Source organism: Emys orbicularis, chromosome 7 (assembly GCF_028017835.1).
Source record: "Emys orbicularis isolate rEmyOrb1 chromosome 7, rEmyOrb1.hap1, whole genome shotgun sequence".
Classification (NCBI taxonomy): domain Eukaryota; kingdom Metazoa; phylum Chordata; order Testudines; family Emydidae; genus Emys; species Emys orbicularis.
This window is the reverse complement of record NC_088689.1, coordinates 88,572,894-88,594,554: the sequence shown is the minus strand read 5'-3', so window position 1 is coordinate 88,594,554 and position 21,661 is coordinate 88,572,894.

Sequence of the window (21,661 nt, the reverse complement as noted above, 5' to 3'; positions counted from 1 at the left end):
GGTTGGCAGCTGATCATTTGGGACCCAGAGGACTACTAATTTGGAAACCAGAGAAGTCTGGAAATAATCATTAAAAAGTATCATACAAAGCAAACAGAAGAGCCTGGTGTCATTTTTTTTCTAGCCAAGAACCTTCATTTGAGGTAAAATGAAACTATGCCCTGACTTGCCAGATATTCTCTTTGAAAAACCAACTTTTGTCACAATGAGATTCATTCCTGATTAAATGAATGAGTGAAATGTGGGTTCATAAACACCTTCCAATTGTAAGAGATCCCTAAAGTGCTTACACAAAGAAGCAAGTTCAACCTACTGCAGGCAAAGGGAGTAGTCATCATGAACTAAGTTAACAGCCTGGTTCAACTAGAGGTGGAGGGGCAGGGCACAAGCAGACTGCAGATTCCACAGTTTTAATGCTCATTCTGTAGAAATTAGTCTGTTGTTGGTATTTTGTTTTTAAATAAAGATGATTCCAGGCCAAATCTCCAAGCCCCCAGGAAGTCAACAGGAATGCCCTATAAACCCTTTGGCCCAAATCATTCCCTCCTTCAGAAAAGCCTGTATAAGGAGTCCCTAGAAGATGGAAGTTTCTACAAGGATCCCTCAAAAAGCTCCTCTTCTACTATTCCAATAGGATGGAAGTGGAGGGGTAGCCTCCCTGCCCACTGTGGAATAAACTACAGACTCTCCCTTAACCTGGCAAGCTCTCAGGGATCTGCAGCAGGCCCTGTTTCTTCACAGTGGCTCTGGCCTCCAGTAGCCCCCAGTTCCATAGCAGAGCCGCTCCATTGGAGCTGCATTATGAGGGAGTCTTTATGGCCAGGGTGGTCCCTTTGGGCAGGGAGATCTCTGGATGAGAACATAGGTTCAGGCTGTATTGTTTTTTTCTGCTGAACTTCTGCTGGGTCAGAGGGGGCATGATAAGAGTTCTGCAGCCTTGCCTACTAGCCCCTCATTCTCTACCCCTTCCCCCTGCGCTGGGTTTGGAGAACTGGTGAGACGGAGTCCCCTTTTCTGTAGTGGTGTGACTGGGAGGGGGGAGATCCCAGCACTGAGGCTATTTCCTCCCTCTGATCCATATACAACTGGGGCCATCAGCTGACTTCCAAGTTTGGGTCAGTTCAGCTGTGCTCTTATGCACCTGAGCCACATAATCCCCAGGTGAACCAGGATAAACTTGTGGAATTGAAATGACAAGAGTCAGCTTTAGACAGCTGCTAAGGAACACAAGAAAAGGACACAAGAAAAGGACATTATTAGTGAACTCTCTCAACTTCCTGATGAGATCTTATCTTGGTATGAATTTTTTTAGTTCACTGAAAGCCACAGACCTTAGCCAACAGATGCATAAGAGCAGAGTGAAACTTTTATGGAGCCACTGGAAATTCTACATTAACAGAGCTCTAATGCATCAGCAAACTGAATGATAAAGAATTAAGTCACTCTATGATCACACCGCACACCTAAAATCTAGAGCAGTGATACTCGGATGCAGGCTCGCGAGTCCCAAGTGGTTCTTTAATGTTTCTCCTACAGCTCTTTGCAGCACTTGATATTAAAACACTGTGATTTAATTATTAGCCAATCTAAGTTTTAACCAATTAGGATGCTTTTACTATGTTATTAACCAATTGTAGTTGATAAAATAATAATACTTGGTCAGTCGTTTTACTGTGAGAATATTGTGTATATATAATTCCTCTGTCATACTGTTTAAATATGAATATATAGTACAACAGTAAATGAAACATTTAATTCACACTACTATGGCTCTTCTGGGTAATGCTGATCGATAATGCTGAACCACTGAGGTCTGAGTATCACTGAACTAGAGAGTATGAGAAATGTGGTATTTTTGCAGCAAAGATCTCCAGGTACTTTTGAAGAGTCTTCTGTCAATACTAAAAGCATCTTTAGTCAAATCAACTCCTACTCCATCACATGCACACATACTTGTATGACTGTATGGGGTTTTAGTTCTTATTGTAGGAATCACAATGTGAATCTATAAAGGAAGCAAAGTTTGCTGTCAAAAGCATGAGATCTTAACAAGAGGAAAACACCCATCCACCCTGAAATAAATACATCAACTGTGTTCTTTTCTTACATGTATTTAAATGAATCAGAAACTGTTTTTAAAAAAGCAATAAATCCTACATAGACAAAAGGTTTTCCATTCAAATATTATCTGACATATATTTATGTCATTGCCACAAATCAGCATTTACACCAGTGTAATCCAAGTAACACTAAAAAAAATTTAGATACAAAACACTCCCTTCTTTAGTTACTTAGCTGAGCCAACCAAATGCAAAGTCATCCAGGAGGCATTACAAAAGCTATCATTTTATTATGAGATTCTCACAATTAAAAAAGCTAGTTTCATTTTAACATAAAAACCTTTCAGAGTACTTGAATGATGCTCATTCAGCTCCATCACCGACTCTCTTCTGACAACAGCAAACAGGGCTGGCTCCAGGGTTTTTGCCGCCCCAAGCGGCGCAAAAAAAAAAAAGCCACGATAGCGATCTGCGGCGGCAATTCGGCGGGAGGTCCTTCGCTCCGAGCGGGAGTAAGGAACCGTCCGCCGAATTGCCACCGAATAGCTGGACGTGCCGCCCCTCTCCGGAGTGGCTGCCCCAAGCACCTGCTTGGCAAGCTGGTGCCTGGAGCCGGCCCTGACAGCAAATGAAAGGCAAGGGGTGAATCTTGCTACCTGTATTTCACTAAGATGGTACTATGGAAGGATTTGGCCTGGAGTTTCTCAATTGTTATTAATTTCTCATGCATCAAGTTTTCTTTAAATGAAAAAGCCTCATGCCTCAGCCCTGCTTCCCACCCGGCCCGAATCAATTCCCAAACAGAAGTTTTTGGCAAATATGCACACTACCTGGTAAGCTTAGTTTTAAAAAACCTCACCAAATAGCTCTGTTAGCAATAGACTAACTAAGTTGCATTGAAGTAAGTGGGAGTTTTGAACGAATCAGAGGCTTGCAGGGTCTAGTCCATAATATTTGACTAAGAGCCAGATATTTAAAGGTATTTAGGCACCTACTGGGATTTTCAGAAGCACCTAGGTGCCCAAGTCCCATTGGTTTCAGTGGGAGTTAGGTGCCTTTGAAAATCCCATTAGGTGCCTAGCTGCATCTTTAGACACCTAATACCTTTAAATATCTGGCCACAAGTTTCCAGAAATGTATTTCAATCAGCAGGCAAACAAAAAGACAAGTCTGATATCACAACAAACAAGACTTCCTCCTCTCTGTAACTCTGCCCATATTGCATGTTGACACAAAATAAATCTGGTGCATTGACATATACGAGCTGCCACAGGCATGATGAGGACCAAACTCTGTAATCACTGAGTGTTCAGGTTTAGCAAGTTTCTTAACTTAACTTAACCTCTATTGTTCTTGCTGGGCATGTTTCATAGAATCATAGGACTGGAAGGGACCTCGAGAGGTCAAGATATACAAGTGTTTTTTGGTCACACAGCCAGTATTAGAACCAGGCCTGTGATCTCTAAATCACCTTTGCAAACCAAGGAAGGATGATACTTCCTATAATGAAAAAGGTGGCCTGTGCATAAATAAACATTGGTCTCTGATTGGGGACTCATAGGAACTACCACCACACAAATAAAAATAATACTGTCAATGAAGTGTAAAAACACATTATTAGATGACATACCAACTAAGCAAACAACCTAATAATACTTCGCCCATGACTGTAATGCCACCCAAATTATCTCTTGTTCTCCTCGGTAATTTGCCCATCTGCCCTGTTCTTTTAAGCAGGTAACATATTGGAATCCACAAGAATCCTTTTCTGAGCCAAATTTTTGTAAGTTTTGATTCTCTGCCTGCTCAAAAAGATAGGTGACAAGAAGCACCCCCCAACCACACACTCACTCTCCAAAACATAGTTGAACTTGTATAATTTAAGGCCTAGCAACTTTGAGTGTGTCCCTTTCCAGGTAAAACCATTAAGGTGCATTACCCATGCTACAGTTCTATGAAATTATCTGTGACAGCCACATAGAAACACACCGAACAGTTTATTAAGCAGTTATCACTGCACGAATACCAATTGAATGTGCTTGAGAAAACACCCTTAAATAAACTTTTCAACACCGCACACAACGGCAAACTAACTACATGTTAACCCAGATTCATGGGAACTGAAATACCTAAAATTATTTTCTATTTATGTAGATGTGTTCTGAAATTCTGTTTATAGAAACTGATTTTACTTTATAATGTCAGATATCAATCACATGAAAATGATTTTAGTGTGTGATCATGTGCAGCAGCCATATTGATACAGCATCATCACTTCCAAGGGTGAATGTGTTTTAATATTTATGCTGGGGGTTTTAAACAAGTTAAGTACCCAACTCACATTGAGTCTCAATCTTTTGACAGCTTCAGCCTTAAGCATTAAGTGACAATAAACTATGCATTTATTTGAAAGGCTTAACAAACCCATAATCAGAAATAGACATACACACACACTCTCCAGCCCTTCAAATCACTCAGCACCAACATTGCAACAATTTGTAAAGGCCCTCTATTTCTCAGATGGATCAAGGATGTTCCCAAGTTTCATGAACTTTTAACCCCTCCCATCAGCCCCAAAGGACTTGCAGCCCATCATCATGGTCCTGCTGACAAAGGAGGAATGGATGGCTCTCTTCTGAGGTGCCGGCTGAGTAGCATGAGGCATTCTCTCCAGTAAACTGAGTGCCAAGCTACTGCTTTGCTCCTTGTTTCCATCAACACAGTTACTGAAAGATACTGGACTGCGATACTGCAATGCATATTCTATAGCTTTTTATTAATTTTGTGCAGTTGCTCTCCCCTTTAATTTAAGAACCATTTATAAAATACTAATATTAAAGTCTGGCACCTCAGCTTATGCCTTTGGAGTTTTCCCTGCTCCTCCCTCCTACTAGCTAGAACAGCATCAATTCTAACTGAATTTTTGTCAATTGAAAAAAAAAAAAGATAACAAGCGACAGCAAGTTTGACAGGTCCAAAATCTAATTCAGTCTGGTGAAAAAATAAATCTTGCCTCTGACAGGTGGAAGCTTTTCCTGGCAAGTGGGCATCAATACCTCTATTTCTGCATAAACTAACACATATTTTAAAAAATTAAATAGCCTGATTGTCATAGGTCCTGAGAGCACCCACAGTTCCCATTACACAGGGTGATCAGTACCTATGGGGAAAAAATAAATAAGTCAGGCTATCACTCTCTAGTGCTTATGGAAGCTAAGATAACCTTCTACATAGGACACAATGTAAACCAATGTAGTGTTTTCTTTCTGAGTTTGCAAAAAAGAGAGCTCTAGTGCCTGTCTCTATTGCTCATAGCTTTGCCAAATACAACAGATTCAAATTGGCATTATTCTTGATATTTTCCACTGCTGTCCAGGGGGTTCTAAATAGCAACAGTGAACATGACCAGGGTATGTTAATTTTATCCTTTTGCAAGACTCAGGTTCCTTTCTCTGCTGGCATTTAGGACCCCTTGCACAGCTTGAAACTATCAGGAACCAACTCAGGCATTGAGGCTATTCAAGGAGAGGAGGACTCAAAGGAAGCTGTCGAGAGGTACAGTAGTGGAGCTCCACAAATAGTTACAAGGCTGAATGGAAGAGGAAAGAGCATTCATGTTTATTAGGCACCTACTAGCCAGAAGCCGATATGCAAGATGGAGGCCCAGACTAAAGTCCAAGGAGAACATTCTGGTAGGAATCCCAGCACTCTTTTCAACAGCCAACGATAGTGGGAGAGTTGGGTTTCTAATAACAAGTGGGTTACTCTGGAATTTCACTGGTGGTTCCCTCCTTTTCTTTCACCTTTTCTATCTGCCTTTGACTAGTGTTTGATGTTTCAAGCCCTGGTCTACTCAACTTTTTTTTTGTGGGAGGTAAATGTCTTTCTGATCTTGGTGGTGAAGGAGGAAGAGTTTCTTATCTCTTTCTCAAATCTGAGGTCTAAGATCTGAACTCCAGCTCATTAGAGAGCCGAGATCTGGAACACGTAAATGTCTTGCCTACTCCCCAAAATTAAGTAGACAAGCAAAGCAGAGGGACAGCATGACGTGCATGTCCTTGAACCAGAAACGAGAGTGGCAGGTCTAATTTTAGGCCTAGAGCCAATTTAGAGAGTGGCTTTAATACAAAAACTTTGTTATTAATAATGATATTTACTTAATCTATTATTTTGATAAGTAAATAGATTTGTTTTTGTTTAAGTATCCTTCCAAAATTTGCAAGCTCACAAAAGTAAATACGTTTAAGCAGCGCTTCCTTCCTCGTAGCCCATCTTCTCTTCACTGTGCTGTGAGGTCAGAAATCGGAATTTATTATATCTCAGTATTTCAGGCTCACCAGACCAATGCCACAGTGCCAGAATTATGACTGCACAGTATGTTTGAGCACAAGGAAAAGGCAGGCTATAAGTTATAAAAAAAAATACCCCAAATATATTCACAAATAATTATGGTATAGGCAAGATACCAGACAAAGTAAATTGCTTCCTATATTTAAGAGATCTCTTTTTATCAGGTTTGTCTCAGCATAGGAATCACTGTTTTAAACAAGGTGGTGTCTTCTTGGCTCAGTTACTGGGGGGGCAGGACTCAGACTATTTTCTATGAATTCTACTTCACATCAGACAAACAGTGACTCTATGCTGCATTTAACAACTATATTGGCCTTACATCAACAGAGCTTTGTAACAGATGACAGTTGCCTACACTCTCATATTGAGCCATTCATTGCCACTGAGTAGCTGTAATAACTTGACGGCTAAATTTGAACTCCTAGAATTAGATTGCTAAAGTACTGGTAGTTCTTAACTCCATTTCATTTATCATTACACAAAACCATTTAATTTGTGCTTAATGGAGTAATATTTCTCATGTTGTAGAAATTTTGGTTTAAAAATACAATTCCAAAATGTACAGTTTTTACCCTCTCTGTCTCTCAGCCCCTTTAGAAATAACAATATTTTAAATGTCATGAAGAGGTAATGCTTAATTGAGGGCCATTATAAGAAGGTTTTATAAAGAAGACAGTCAAAGAACCTTAAGTCAAGAAGAGTATTATAAAAAGAATAAGATAAAGGGTATACGCATGGGGATGCATTTGTGGAACCTAATGATTGTATTTTAACATACGACTGGAAGTAGAAGCTGAAAAAGAAGATAATGTTCTGAAGCTGTGTGTTGCAATCTGCAGTGTTTAACTCTTTCCCCAAAGTTTGCAGACTTTCCACTGTGGCTTTGGGTAACTGATAATCCATCAGTCAGAATATTAGATATTAGCTCATACATTTTTGTAACAGACATTTTCAGGAACTGCTCTAAACAGGAAATGCTGAACAGTAATTTTTAAATTACTGAAGTAGCTGTTGAGCTGTTAAGGAACATTTCAGGAAAACTACAATGTTGCTGCTTCAGCTTGACAAACTGCAGTCACCTCAAAACTCAATGGCATTTCTTTCTCTGGTTGTTTCTTTGGTGCTGGGCACAGCATGCATTATTTGCCGGTGCATTTAACAGTAGCTAGCGTACCGAGTGAAAGAAGCACTTGGGGTATATGCCTCCACTGCAACTGGAGGTGTGATTTGCATCTTGGCTAGGCATACCTATGGTAGCTTGAATCTAGCTAGCTCACTAAAATGGCAGTGCAGATGCAGTAGCGCAGACTTCAATGCGGGCTAGCAACCCGATACGTATCTGTGGGGACTGGGCAGACTTGGAAAGCCCATTTTGAAGCCCATGCCTGCATTGCTATCTTAGTGGGTTAGCTAGACTAAAGCAAGCATGGGTATGCCTACACAAACTGCAAATCACAACCTAAATGTGTGCATGAGGCCAAGAAATTACCAAAATTCAAAAGAAATTGGACATTTATATGGATAACAAGAATATCCAAAGTTATGAAAGTTAATGTGAACAACATTTTGTTAGAGACTTTAAACCTAATGTTTCAGGTTAAACCAAACTCTATTTGAGATTAACAGAGTGAGACAATGTGGGAGGCAGATGATCTCCCATTTGTCTTCAGTGGGGTTCTTACACTTCCCCTGGTCCTGCCCACTGTCAACTCAGAGGATATTAGACTAGATCAGGGGTAGGCAACCTATGGCACGCGTGCCAAAGGCAGCACGCGAGCTGATTTTCAGTGGCACTCACACTGCCCGGGTCTTGGCCACCGGTCCGGGGGGCTCTGCATTTTAATTTAATTTTAAATGAAGCTTCTTAAACATTTTAAAAACCTTATTTACTTTACATACAACAATAGTTTAGTTATATATTATAGACTTATAGAAAGAGACCTTCTAAAAACGTTAAAATGTATTACTGGCACACAAACCCTTACATTAGAGCGAATAAATGAAGACTCGGCACACCACTTCTGCAAGGTTGCCGATCCCTGGACTAGATGGACTTTTGGGCCTGGCAGTTCCTATGTGCAAACTAATATTATCTCCTCTGTGCTACCTAGGTATTTTAGGAGAGAGATAGCACAATATCCAACCAACCCCTGTAAATTAAGACTTCAGATATGAACATAAAATGCTATATTTCAATAATGTTAAAAGTTTTGGAGAATTCTGAAGTTTCCTCTATGAACTTATACATATAGTAGGGGGTATGTGTGTGCATATATTGCATGCATACAAAAAGGGGAGACCAGAAAAGTTAATTCCTTAAATTTTACTGTTTTCCAACTGCTTTCAAAAGATCCATATTTGATCACATAGTGAGGGATTTTATAGCTTGACATGCTGAGCAGTTATACTTATGGTTCAAATGTGCTGCATATCCAATAGTGATCCTTGAGAAACAAAAACTGATGATACGTGTGTCTGGACTAAAAAGACTAATATTACCATACTTAGGATCTATATTAAGTGCAAATGTGACAGATACCATCTTGGCTGACATGAGAGGATTTGAACCCAGGACCTCAAAAATTAACAGCATGAGTTTGAGTGAACGAGACAAGGCTCAATAATTGGACACCGTAACAACTCACATCCTCCATGGATCAGCACAGAGGGGCCTATAAAACAAACAAATGCATATACACGCACACACAGAGTGTAGGGTTGCCAACCTTTCAGGCCTATCCTGGAGGCTCCAGGAATTAAAGATTATGTCATGTGATGAAACCTCCAGGAATACGTCCAACCAAAATCGGCAACCCTAAATTACACAAGCTCCAGATATTTGAACAGGGATTGAAGATGTAAGAATTCTATTATCTTGTCATATAGTTACAATTTGCTTAGCTCACTGAAAACTCAACTTTGCTCCCATTTGCTTTTGGTGTATATATATTTTTAAAGTCTGTTCTGCTGATATGTTGCTTCATCTCCCAAATCAAAGGAAGCTACGGATGTTTTATAATCAAACCTTTAGCTGACATGATAGATAAATAAATTACTCCATACTGTAGCATTCCTGGAGTTGTATGGGCTAAATTATGACTCCTCCCTGAACACAAAGTTTCCCTGTCCAGGTTAGCTATGCTTCCTGGAGCTAATGATCACTATTATCACAGTGAAACCAGAAGACATGCTAAGAAAGTCCACACAAAAAAAGTCTCTCATTCAGACAGCTGAGCCATCTCACATACAGGGATACAACAACTTTTACTAACATGTAGAAGAGTATAAGCATCCTTACTTCCTGGCCCCTCACTTCTGAAGCAAGAGCATCACTGAAAACGCCTAATTAAAAACTATATGACTGCCATCATTTGTTGCAAGGACCATTTGACTGGCATCAATTGTCATGTTGGCTATATTTCAACAACAACCATTTTAAAAATGTCAATGTACTCTTGCCAGTTCCCATCCTCTCAAGAAGAGGGGAAACATAAATCAGCTAGGAAGACGTTTTTATCTACTTTCTAAATGTACTAAATTCAGGTTTTGTTACGCAAGTCCATTATCATGTATATTAACTGGCATCAGCTTCTATGGTCACTATCTTAGCTCAGAGTTAGCCAGAGACCCCTGTTTCAATAGGTTTACTGATCTGACTCTCAAATATTCAGTAAGCGATTTAACAAAAATCACTTGCTGATTTACAAACCACCACTGACCAGCTATTACACGCAAACAAAGTTTAGCATGTAACAAGTAAGGCATTTGCAGCAAGACCCTGGGAAAGTAAAGGACTAAAGTAAATAGCGTAACTCTTAGGAGCAAGTTCACCCAGAAGAAAAACAGGATCCGAAGTCAGCAAACAAAACGGTCAAGAAGACGGACCGAGCCGATAGAAGGACTTACAGGTATCGCTTATACTCCCTGATTTCTGTGCATTCACCACGGAGTCATCACACAAAATATGGAGGCTCACAGAGCCAGGAAGCCATGGTGGAGTTATCTCCTCGGCAAAGGATGTCAGAGGCAACCTTTGCTTACCCCAGAGCGGTGCGAGTTCTGCGGAGCAGCCCCGACCGTCTCTCCTTACGCCGCCAGGAGGGGAAGACAGGACAGATCAAGGCTCCCTCGTTGACTTACACGAGTGTGCCCGTCCTGAGCCCAAAGCCAGCTACCCCCGCCACCCTGCCAGTGCTGCGAGGGGAACCTGAGCCCCCGGGGGCGGCTAAAGGGAGAGACCCAGGCTGGAGCAGACCGAGCGCTGCCCCCCGCGGAGATGCGCACCCCCTAAGCGGGGACAGCACCCGCAACCAAGGCACGAAGGAGCCTCCTGCAGAGGGAGGGGTGGGACAGGCAGCGCCTGTGCCGCTTCCTCATTCACCCGGCGCCAGGCGAGGCAGGAACTGCCGTGCGAAGCGGGGAACTCCCCGAGCCGGGGTCCCGGCGGCAGGTACCCGGGCGGCAGCCCCCGCGCGGACCCCAGGCACTCACCGCCTCCCGGGGGAGCTGAGCACCGCAGGGCCGGCGTCCCGGCCAGACGGCGCGGAGCTGCTGCAGCTCCCAGGCCGAGCGCTGTCCGAGAGCTAGCGAGTGCCCAGCCCAGCTTGGCCGGCCCGCCCCCCTGCCGCTCGGCCCGCCCCCCGCGCTCCGCCCCCCCGGGGCACGGCTCCTTCCCTCCGCCCCGGCCCGCTCACCTGCCCCGCCGGCTCGGCCTCGTCACAGGACGGGTGTGTGTGGGCTCCTGCTGCACCGGGTCCGCGCCCAGCCAGATGCGGGAAACCCAGCCCCAGAGCCAGTTCTCTGGCGGCGGGGCGGGGGACAGAACCACCCTCCTGCTGCGGCTCCGCGTGCTCCTTCACCTTCCTTGTTTTCTCCTCTTCTCACTTTCCTCAGTCCCTTCCCTCTCTCTTACTCTCCTTCCGTCCTTTTCCCACTCTCTTTCCCCCTCTCCCTTCTTTTCCTCCCCCCTCTCTTTTAGTCTCCTCCCTTCCCTGACGTTACCATCCCCCTCTCCTCCTATCCTTTCCCTTCTATCATTCTCCTCCCTTCCCTCATGGTACTTTCCCCCTCTCTTGTACACTCCTTCTTCCTTCACATTACCGTCCCCCTTTCTTACTCTCCTCCTGTCCTTTTCCTGTTCTCACTCTCCTTCCCCCTCTTACTCTCCTCCCTTCTTTTCCTTTCTCTCACTCTTCTTCCCTCTCTTTTACTTGGCTTCCTTCCCTCATGGTACTTTCCCCCTCTCTTTTACTCTTCCCCTTCCTTTTCCTTCCTTCACTCTCCTCTCCCTCCCCTTTTACTCTGCCTCCTCCCTCATGTTGTCTTCCTCTTCACTTTTACTCTCCTTCCCCCTCTTTTTCTCTTCTCCCTTCCCCTTCATGTTTGAGTTCTTCTGAGACCAGTAAGGAGCTCTCCCTGACCGCTTGACCCAAGAGTTCAGCTCTAGGTCAGTATTAAAGGCAAAGATTCCAGCATGGGACCAAGCTCACCAAACTCATCCAATCTTAAGCTCCTATTAGTGTAGTTGCAGCAGCCCTTCTTCTTTGGGAGATGCTTGGCCTTTGGGGAAGCCAGCTTACTCTATTCGAACAAGTGGTTTTAATGTTCACTCTAGATATTTAGTAATCCTGGCAGCAAGGCCACAGCGGTTTTCTTGATGTGTCACGTCCACCAGAAATTGGACAGAAGACACCAAACTCAATTGAGGTGGCTTATGATTTTCAGCCATTGGTGATGTGCATTTGAATTCCATCTGTGTAAAAGTTTTTGCTGGACTAATGCTTTGAATACATGCCTAATCCTTTGGGAAAGATTGTCTTAAGTTTACAAAGTGTTTTTTTTTTTAAAGGTGAAAAATAGATTTTTGATGGCTTTTAAATTGTGAGTTGTATTGTTAAAGAATGTCAAAAACACAGTAGGCCCCAATCCTGTAAACACTTTCCACATGTTTAACTTTGCTCCCCAGCTCCCATGTGTAATCATTGGAACTACTCATGAACATGATGTTAAGCATGTGTATCCAATGTTTGCAGGATCAGGAAGTTGCATTAATTCAGGGCAGGAGCTGTCTTCCTGCATGTTTATACAGTGCCCTCATTGGGGGGGGGGCTGACCTTGATTGATGCTTCTGAATGGAGTTCCCCAATATCCCTCCCATTGTCTATTTTTAAAATATAGGCTATGAGGATGGTGAATCAATCAATCTAAAGTTTGTCTTCCTTTATTGAAAAGCATCATTTCCACTTATAAAATTAAACCTTTATAATTATAAAAAAGGAACATAAAGCATAAAGCCCAGAACCATTGATAACAGATAAATAAAACACACATTTACTCTTGGTATGGAAGAGAGAAACTTTCCTAACAACCTCTTTAGCACTTAGCTGCTTTTTCTTTACTAAAGTGGACTTCCCTGTCAGACCTTCACCTAAATGACTTTATCCTTCTCCAATTAAACTTTCACTGAATTCAATAGTAGTAACTCCAATGTACTCCCACCCCTCTAGGGCAGTACAGGAGCTATGGGACATAAATATCTTTAATTTTCTTCATTTACAGCTCTCTTTGGGCTAGATTCTGGGAACTGAGGGTGATCAAAACCATGCAGATTAGGTACTGTCCAAGCAGAAAGTCAAACCCAATGTATATGGGCTCCAGTCAACCTCCTCCTGAATTTCTGATATTTTATCCCAGTCATCCATCCACCTTCCCAGGCTATAGCTACCAAAAGTACATAGGGTACAACTTGAGAGTTTCTAAAATGTCGGAAGACCTCTGAATCTACTGCAGAGACCACCTCTATCACAATTCCACTTCGAAATGAAGAGCATAATCAAAAGTAACATCTCAATTTACAGTTTAAAAGAAAAAATATGAAAGATTATCTGAGCGCTCATGGAGAGTACAATGTAGAATCTTTCCTACTTAATAAAGCAAATTCTTGGCCTTAGCAATTTGAGGTTCCTTCCAATCCAATCACCAATGATTCTAAAACTTTAGTTTTGTTTTATGTTTTCAGTTGCCTTTTCCTAGTGACTTTGGTTTGTTTCTCTAGCTTCACCTTAAAACTAAACAATGGATTTTGATGATGATATTCTTACATTTATTATTACAGTATATATTTGTTTGTATTACTATAGCACATAGGGGCCCTACTCAGGGATCAGGACCCCATTGTACTAGGTGCTGTACAAACACAGACCCTACTCCAAGGAGCTTACAATCTAAATATAAGAAAAGAGATGATAGATGGATACAGGCAAATTTATGGAGGACTACAAGGAAACAATGTGACAGTATTGGTCAGTATGATAGGCAGTGGTCTCAGTATACGAGCAACCTAACCGTTGTCAAGTTTTTTTTTGTAGGCATCATAGCAAAGGACAGTCTATGGATTTGAAGGTGTAAATGAGGTTGCTTTGTGGATGTTTATGTGGAGCACATCCCAAGCACGTAGGGCAGCATGCACAAAGGTGCTTGTTTGAAAATTAACAAGCAGGCAATAGACACTGGCAGTCATGGGCCAACTGAAGGTTGTTGTTGACAGTTTGATAGTGAATGACTGATGATAGTGTGAGGATTGACTTTGAAGGTCTTGAAAGTGAAGACAAGCAGCTTATGTTTGATGTGATAGAGGAGGAGGAGTCAGTGGAAGAGTGCAAAGAGTGGGCTGACATGATCAAAGTTACTGAATAGGAAAGTCATCTTTGCAACAGCATTCTGAATGGATGTGAGTAGGGTAAGACTGCACTTGCCAAAGCCAGCAAGAAGGATTTTAAAGTAATTGAGATGCAGGATGATGAGAGCATGGATGAGAGTTTTAGCTGGATGGATGGATGGGAAATGCTATATCTTAGAGATGTGATGCAGAAAGAACTAGCAAGATTTAGACATTGCCTGGATGTGAGGACCCTAGAGAGAGGAGTGAGTGGAAGAGTATACCCAGGTTATGGGGCTGAGTGACAGGCAGCATGGCGATGTTGTCTACAATGACTGAGAAAGGAGGTAACAGGGAGAACTTGGAGGACAGATCAAAAACTACGTTTTAGCCCTGTTGCTCTTGGGCTGATGGCTATGTGTCTGCAAGGTGATAACGATAATGGAGAGACAGGCCGAGATTTTACTTTGGACAGGAGATAGGTCTTGAGAAGAGGTAGACCTATGAGTCAACACAGCATAGAGATAGTTGTTGAATTTGTGGTTGTGGATGAGATTACCCACAGGTAAGGTATAGAGGGAGACGGAAGGGGGACCAAGGACAGGGTCCTGTGGGACTCCCACCGAAAATTGAAGGGCAAAGGAGGATGATCCTCCAAAGCACATGCTGTAGGAGTGATTAAAGAGGTAGGAGGAGAACCAGGAGAGGAGAGAGTGATAGTGTCTCATCTGGGTAGATTCCAAAACACCTTAGAAAGCATTACATATTTATGTTTGTACAGTCACTTTGCTGACCATAAATGGTTATTCAACAAAGGTGTGAAAACCAGCAATTGTTGAACAGCATACAGCACTCCACTACAACTTTTAGGTCACCAGCCAAGCATGGTGTATGTAATTGAGAATACAGGGGAAAATCAGAGATGTAAAATGTAATCATACAAGCTGGAATTTGGTCAAGACACTGGGGCTAATAGTTCTACTCTTGTGAAGTATACCATGGAATTTTTTTTATCACCTTAAGTGGTGACAATTGTCGTTTTACATTGCATCTGTCAGACTGCACCATAGGTAGCACAATGCCTCCCGCACCATGCTGAGGCATTGATTTAATACTGAAAGTACTTGGGTTTTCTTTAGAGATCTCGCATCCAAAACACTCACCTTGCCTGAGGCTGCTTAGCATGTGAAATCTGATAGGACCACAGTAGAAGGTGGTATGTCTACAAGCCATTTTACAAGTAGATGGAAAGAAATAAGAAATTAAATTTTCTACAGTGAAGTGACAGCAAAAGATTCACAGCTGAGAATGAGAATAAAAATGAGTTTCCTGAACACACCAATCCACTATCATACCCAGCACTTTTCCAAAGTTGTGTGATTAACTCCTTTGAGTTGTACTAATACTATATATTTTTCATGGGGCCAAAGGACTCCAATTCAAATTAAGGAAAGGTGTTTTACTGATACACATGATTATGTATGGACAAGTGTCAATTCACAACAGAGAAATAAACATGGCAGTTACAGTTGTACTTTTATTCACCGAGCCCCATGATGCAGCTGGAGGGTGAGCTTCTGTTGATCTCTGTTTCCCAAGTCTAAGCAACAAATGCCTAGTCTCACTTCCCCTTTGCTCACAGAGGCAGGGGAAGGGAGTGACAGAGGGAGGAGCCTGCTACAATCTCGTCTAAAAATTATGGGGATTTCCATTAATGAGAACAGCAAAAGTAGGGAGGCTGAATACTTTCTGAATTAATCTGTTGTTTTCTATCCTCTCTATTTATTTTTGAAGTACTCAGAAAATTGATTATAGTTTTAACTAACTGGCTTTAGAATGTTGGAGTCTTCTGCAGAAACCCCCATTTACCGCACAAACTTTTCCTTCAGTTTCTCATACTTACCTCCAAAAGCATGTTTGTGGGTTAGCACTGAGAGTTAGATGTGTAATAGGCAGGATTCATCGATTTAATCAAGTCTGCCTGCCACATCCATTTGAGAGACTGAGTGAAGCTGAATTCTGCTTTAGGGGATCCCTCCACAGCAATATGAAATTTTTAAAAAATGTTTTAATTTTGATATTGACTTATGAAGTTGTTTTTCTTTGTATTAGTCAGCATGTCTTTTATCATGATCTGCACTGGAATCAGTTGTTTCTACCTTTTTAGCCTTGCTTCTTCAATGTGTACAGTGCTGTGCCTGCACAGATGGCTACTGATGTCCGCAGAGATCTCCACAGGTAGAGGCATTCCACTCGTGTGCTACATGTTGCAGGATCAGAGACATAATCTTCATGTTTTAACTTATGTTTGCATCAGATTTTTCAATTGCATAGAGTTCAATAGATACTAGGAATTAAAAAACAAAAACAAAACACCGTGGGTTTAGTTTTCCCTGACTGTTGAGGTATATAGGTCAAGAGTTAAGAGATTCTCAATTTCAGATCCAAGCATATAAATTCCTCCATATTTTGTATAAGCAATTTTTTTATTTTAAAAAAGTATGTTTCTAGTCTTCAGAATTGTGAGGGGTGAAAAAGCTCGAAAACATGACCCACGTGGATCCTAAAGGATCAAAATCCAGGATGACAATAAAAAGAACCTAAAATGTTGGGGTGTTAAAAGTTTTTTGTTTTTTTTTAGGTTCTCATGAGTGCTGAATATTGGGGCTGGCAATACTGCAACCTGTGTTTAATCCATGTTCATGAAAAGAGTTTTTTAAAGCTTTTTTTAAAAAAAGACTTCCTGGTACGATTAAAACTCCACAGTGCACATACCCTTCTACTAGGTCTCACTCTGCCTGCTGTCAAATTGTTAGTGTCTGTGTTGACCAGCATTGCTGTGACACTTCCCCTTATTACAATGCTAGTTTGCAAAGAGAGCATGAAGTGGTGAAGGTTATAGCACAACAAGGAAGGGTGTGTGTTGGTGCAGTTCTGAAATTGACCACAGTCCTATTCCTAGTTGATTTTACATTGCTGTGATTGCTGCAGGAGGAGCTATGGTGTTCAGGAATGTAGCCAGTCTTCTTTTGCTTTGTTTGCCTTGCAATAATTCTCTTTGATCTTAATTCTGCTAAAAGGAGATGAAAATTGAATTCCTATTTATCTACAGAACAAGGACAGTATATATACAGTGGCAGTTCACACTTCTGGTTATGAAACACAAGTGTGCCCCTGTCCTGGCTAGAGGTAAGGACTGATTCTCTAATTGTCATTGCTGCTGAGATCATCAGCACTATTTATGGTAGTGTTGACGGTTATGATTTGGATGCATATTCACTGGGAAATTGACTGAGACCACCAAAGAACTTAATACAGGCCACAAAACAACTTTTTGCTTATTATTCACCTGAGATGCATTATAGGCTCTGTTGCCCATAACTAGTCACCTGAGCTATTCAATTCCCACTTGCCATGTATACCTTTTATTTACTGGCTAAGTATGATCTGCCACACATCAAGGGTGCCAGCAGTCAGGGGACTGCTGCTGATTGATGGTGTCTGATTAAATAATAAGGCTGTTCAAATAGTGTGAGGGGAAAAAACCCAACATACCAAACCTATCTAATTCACAAGTTATTTTCATGGATAAGAGTTGTATTCAGTTCACTGTGATTCATGGTACCATAGTTGTTGTTCATTAATATTCAGACTGATACTAGGTGTTTATGAACATTTTGAGGAATCTTTATTAATTTTAGCACAAATTATTATTTAGCTGAACATCCATCCCAGAAGGGCATTAGTCATTATTTAGTTTTTCTCCTGTTTAAAATGTTTTAGCCATTTACTCAGAATGGAAACAATATAAGGGACCAGTCACACACCCAGTTTGAATAAGGGATTGTTTAAGTCAACAGTTCACAGCTGTGTAACCTTAACAAATAGTTCTGACCCTCTGTAATGCCCAGCTTACCTTATGCATCACATGCTTCCAACTGAAATTTCTTTCCTAAGTACCACTTCTATATCCTATTTGTTTGCTACTATTTTGGGCTCTAGGCCTGACTTAAAAGGCTTCTGGGATTAGATGCCACTGAATCTTTTTCATATCATATTTGTGATTAATAATATTGTTCTTAGTTTTTATGTTCTCTGTGCTGTCTCATCAGCCCCTTCCCCAGACAGGAACACAGTGGTAGTCTAGTCTCTTTTTAGTAAATACTATTTTATGACAGGGGTGGCCTGAGTCATGAAAAGTTTATTAGGGTTTTTTGTTTTTTTTACTGGCAGTAAATTTACTGGTATTAAAAGCTTAGTATCAGTCAAACAAGGTCACACATGCAAAGTACACTCCAATCAGCCTGTTAGTCAGCAGGAACACTGGCTTTGAAACGCCATTCTGTGTAAGTTTGCATAGTAAGAAGGGTGGGGCAGAAAGCTGAAACAGCCTGCAGTGGTCATGTTTGAGTTTGCTGAACTCAACCCGGCAAGTTCAGCTTAGCAGATGGATTTATGCCTTCAAAATGTCTGGAGTCATGACACAAATATTACATCATGCTACGCTAAGGCAAAGAGGGTAAACTGCTTCTCTTCCCCAAAGAGCACTGTGATCAGGGATTTGAACAGTGGAGAAGAGATGATAGTTCAGGGCTGAGATCTCTAAACTTTGTCATGAAAAGTAGAAGCTGAACTTGCATTGCCTTTGCTTTCCCATTGCTACCTGTAATTAGGTAAAGCACAGGATTTGGACCATCCTTTAAAACACATTATAATAACTAAGATAGCTACAGTGAGAAAATTCAGACTAGCTTTTAGAAAGTAGATAAAAGGAAGAAACTTTCTTTCTAAAGGCTCAGTTATGGATAGGGATGAAAGGAGGTCAGTAGCAGAAGAACTAAGGAAATCTGCTCACCTTAGAGCAGAGCTACTTTGCGCACTTGTGGATGGATCACTGTAAATACTGTCTATAATGCTCCTAACAGCAGAATGTATTTAAAGATGGCGTTTCTTATTCCCACTTCATAAATGAGGGTCCATTGGTGTTGGCCACCCTCTACGGCCCCCATTCCCAAAAGTAACTAATTTTGCATGTAACACACATTTATGCACAACAGGGTGTAACTTCACTGTTTTGAGCATGGCGTATGTTTCTCCACATTGTGAGATTGAGGCATTACAGGGTCAAACCCTGAATCGTGGACCACCTGTTAAACACTTTTTGAAAGTTCAACTCCATTAAACAGAATTCATATACTTTAAGTGTTCAAATTAGTGTTAAATCTTTTGCTTCAAGACTTTGAAATACAGAAGCCAATTGCCTTTGTGCATTATTAAACATTGCATTTAATGCTTACAACAAAACTGGTCTTTTAAAATATGACTTTATAAGAAAAGTGTTTTTCCCCCAATAGGTAGGGGCATCACAGACCACCACTTGATACTCTTTCATATGCATAAGTACCAGTCTTCAGTTTCACCATTCAGCTTTGAACACTCCCATGATAGAAACTTGCCCGGGCACTGTTGGTATAGATAGAGAATGGAAGAACCAGTCAGATTACCAAATATTAGCTAAGATGTTGCTCTTTTCACCCAGCCAACACAGCAAACAATGTATTCCTACAGACAAAATACTTGCGCTTATATTTTAATTCTCCACCTCTTCTCAAATGTGTTTTAAAAAAACAGAACAGAATTTTAGATGGTGAAGTTTTCAGTGTTTCTGACTTCTTCCTTCTTGTTCTTTAAATTACTAGCAACTTTGACTTATGAGTTCAAATATAAAGCTATGCAAAAGATGTAGCTGAAGTCACTGAGTCTAGTTCTCCACTGTCTGGCACCTTGTGTAGTCATTTACACCCATCCAAAGCAGTTATAAAAATCAGTATTGTTTGAGTAGCATTTTGCACACTATTTGCACAGGTGTGCATAAGTGCGGAAGGACCAAGGCAAGAGAAGCAGGATCTCTGTGCTTGGTTACGCATGTGCAACTCCCTTTGAATGCACTGGGACTTGAGCATATGTATCTTGAAGGCAGAGTTTATTGCCCTGGCATCATCATAACTGGTGGCTGCAGAAAACAGTGTGTTCCCAACCTATAGATTTATGACCACAGCACTGCTGGAAAGATGGAAGTAGCCAATTTTAGAGAGTAGGAGTGACTCAAGATGTTGGGAAGTGGGAAAGGAGCAATGGTTTTCTATTGTACTTATCTGACCAGGCTATTTTCAGCCAGGCCAAGCACTGGAAGTGAGAAAGTCATTCTTGCTCTAAGGAGGTATAGCTCCTATTCCAGCTAAGGGGGAAGAGTGGCAGTTCAGAGCAAGACTGCTTTTTCTTTCAAACATCTAACTACTGCAAAAGCAGCTGGAAAGGAGTTGCAGTCACAGCCTGTTCACATTTATTTCTCCACAAAAAGAACTTTATTTTTCCTTCCCATCATTAGCTGTAGATTTTTTTTGAAACAATCTGTGATGGGCTGGATCACAGAAACCCCCTTGGGAGCTGCGACCTAATGTGCAAACACTACCCCTGCTTCTGTTTTCCCTGCCAGCTCAGGACTCCAGGACCCTGTCTTGCTGAGCCAGACACCCCCGTCTGCTCCAACACAGACCCAGGATCTGAATCACTTGCCCCAAAGCTGCAAGTTTACCTGAAAACAGCTTACAGAAGTGTGCTTGTCTTTAGCACTCAGATGCCCAACTCCCAATGGGGTCTAAACCCAAATAAATCCGTTTTACCCTGCATAAAGCTTATGCAGGGCAAACTCATAAATTGTTCGCCCTCTATAACACTGATAGAGAGATATGCACAGTTGTTTGCTCCCCCAGGTAGTAATACATACTCTGAGTAAATTACTAAATAAAAAGTGATTTTATTAAATACAGAAAATAGGATTTAAGTGGTTCCAAGTGATAACAGGCAGAACAAAGTAAGTCACCAAGCAAAATAAAATAAAATGTGCAAATCTATGTCTAATCAAACTGAATACAGATAATCTCACCCTCAGAGATACTTCAGTAAACTTTTTCTCAGACTGGACACCTTCCAGGCCTGGGCACAATTCTTTCCCCTGGTACAGCTCTTGTTCCAGCTCAGGTGATAGCTAGGGGATTCTTCATGATGGCTCCTCTCTCCTTGTTCTGTTCCACCCCTTTATATATCTTTTGCATAAGGCGGGAACCCTTTGTCCCTCTGGGTTTCCACCCCCCCTCACTGGAAAAGCACCAGGTTAAAGATGGATTCCAGTTCAGGTGACATGAACACATGTCACTGCAAGACTTCATTACCCACTTGCCAGCACACACATATACAGGAAGACTAACAGGTAAACACAGCCATCTGCAGACAATGGTCCTGGTTAATGGGAGTCATCAAGATTCCAAACCACTATTAATGGCCCACACTTTGCATAATTACAACAGGCCCTCAGAGTTATATTTCATATTTCTAGTTTTAGATACAAGAGTGGTACATTTATACAAATAGGATGATCACACTCAGTAGATTATAAGCTTTGTAATGATACCTTACAAGAGACCTTTTGCATGAAGCATATTCCAGTTACATTATATTCACTTGTTATCATATTTTTATAAAAACTGTTCCAGTTACATTATATTCACTTATTATTATGTTTTTATAAAACCAT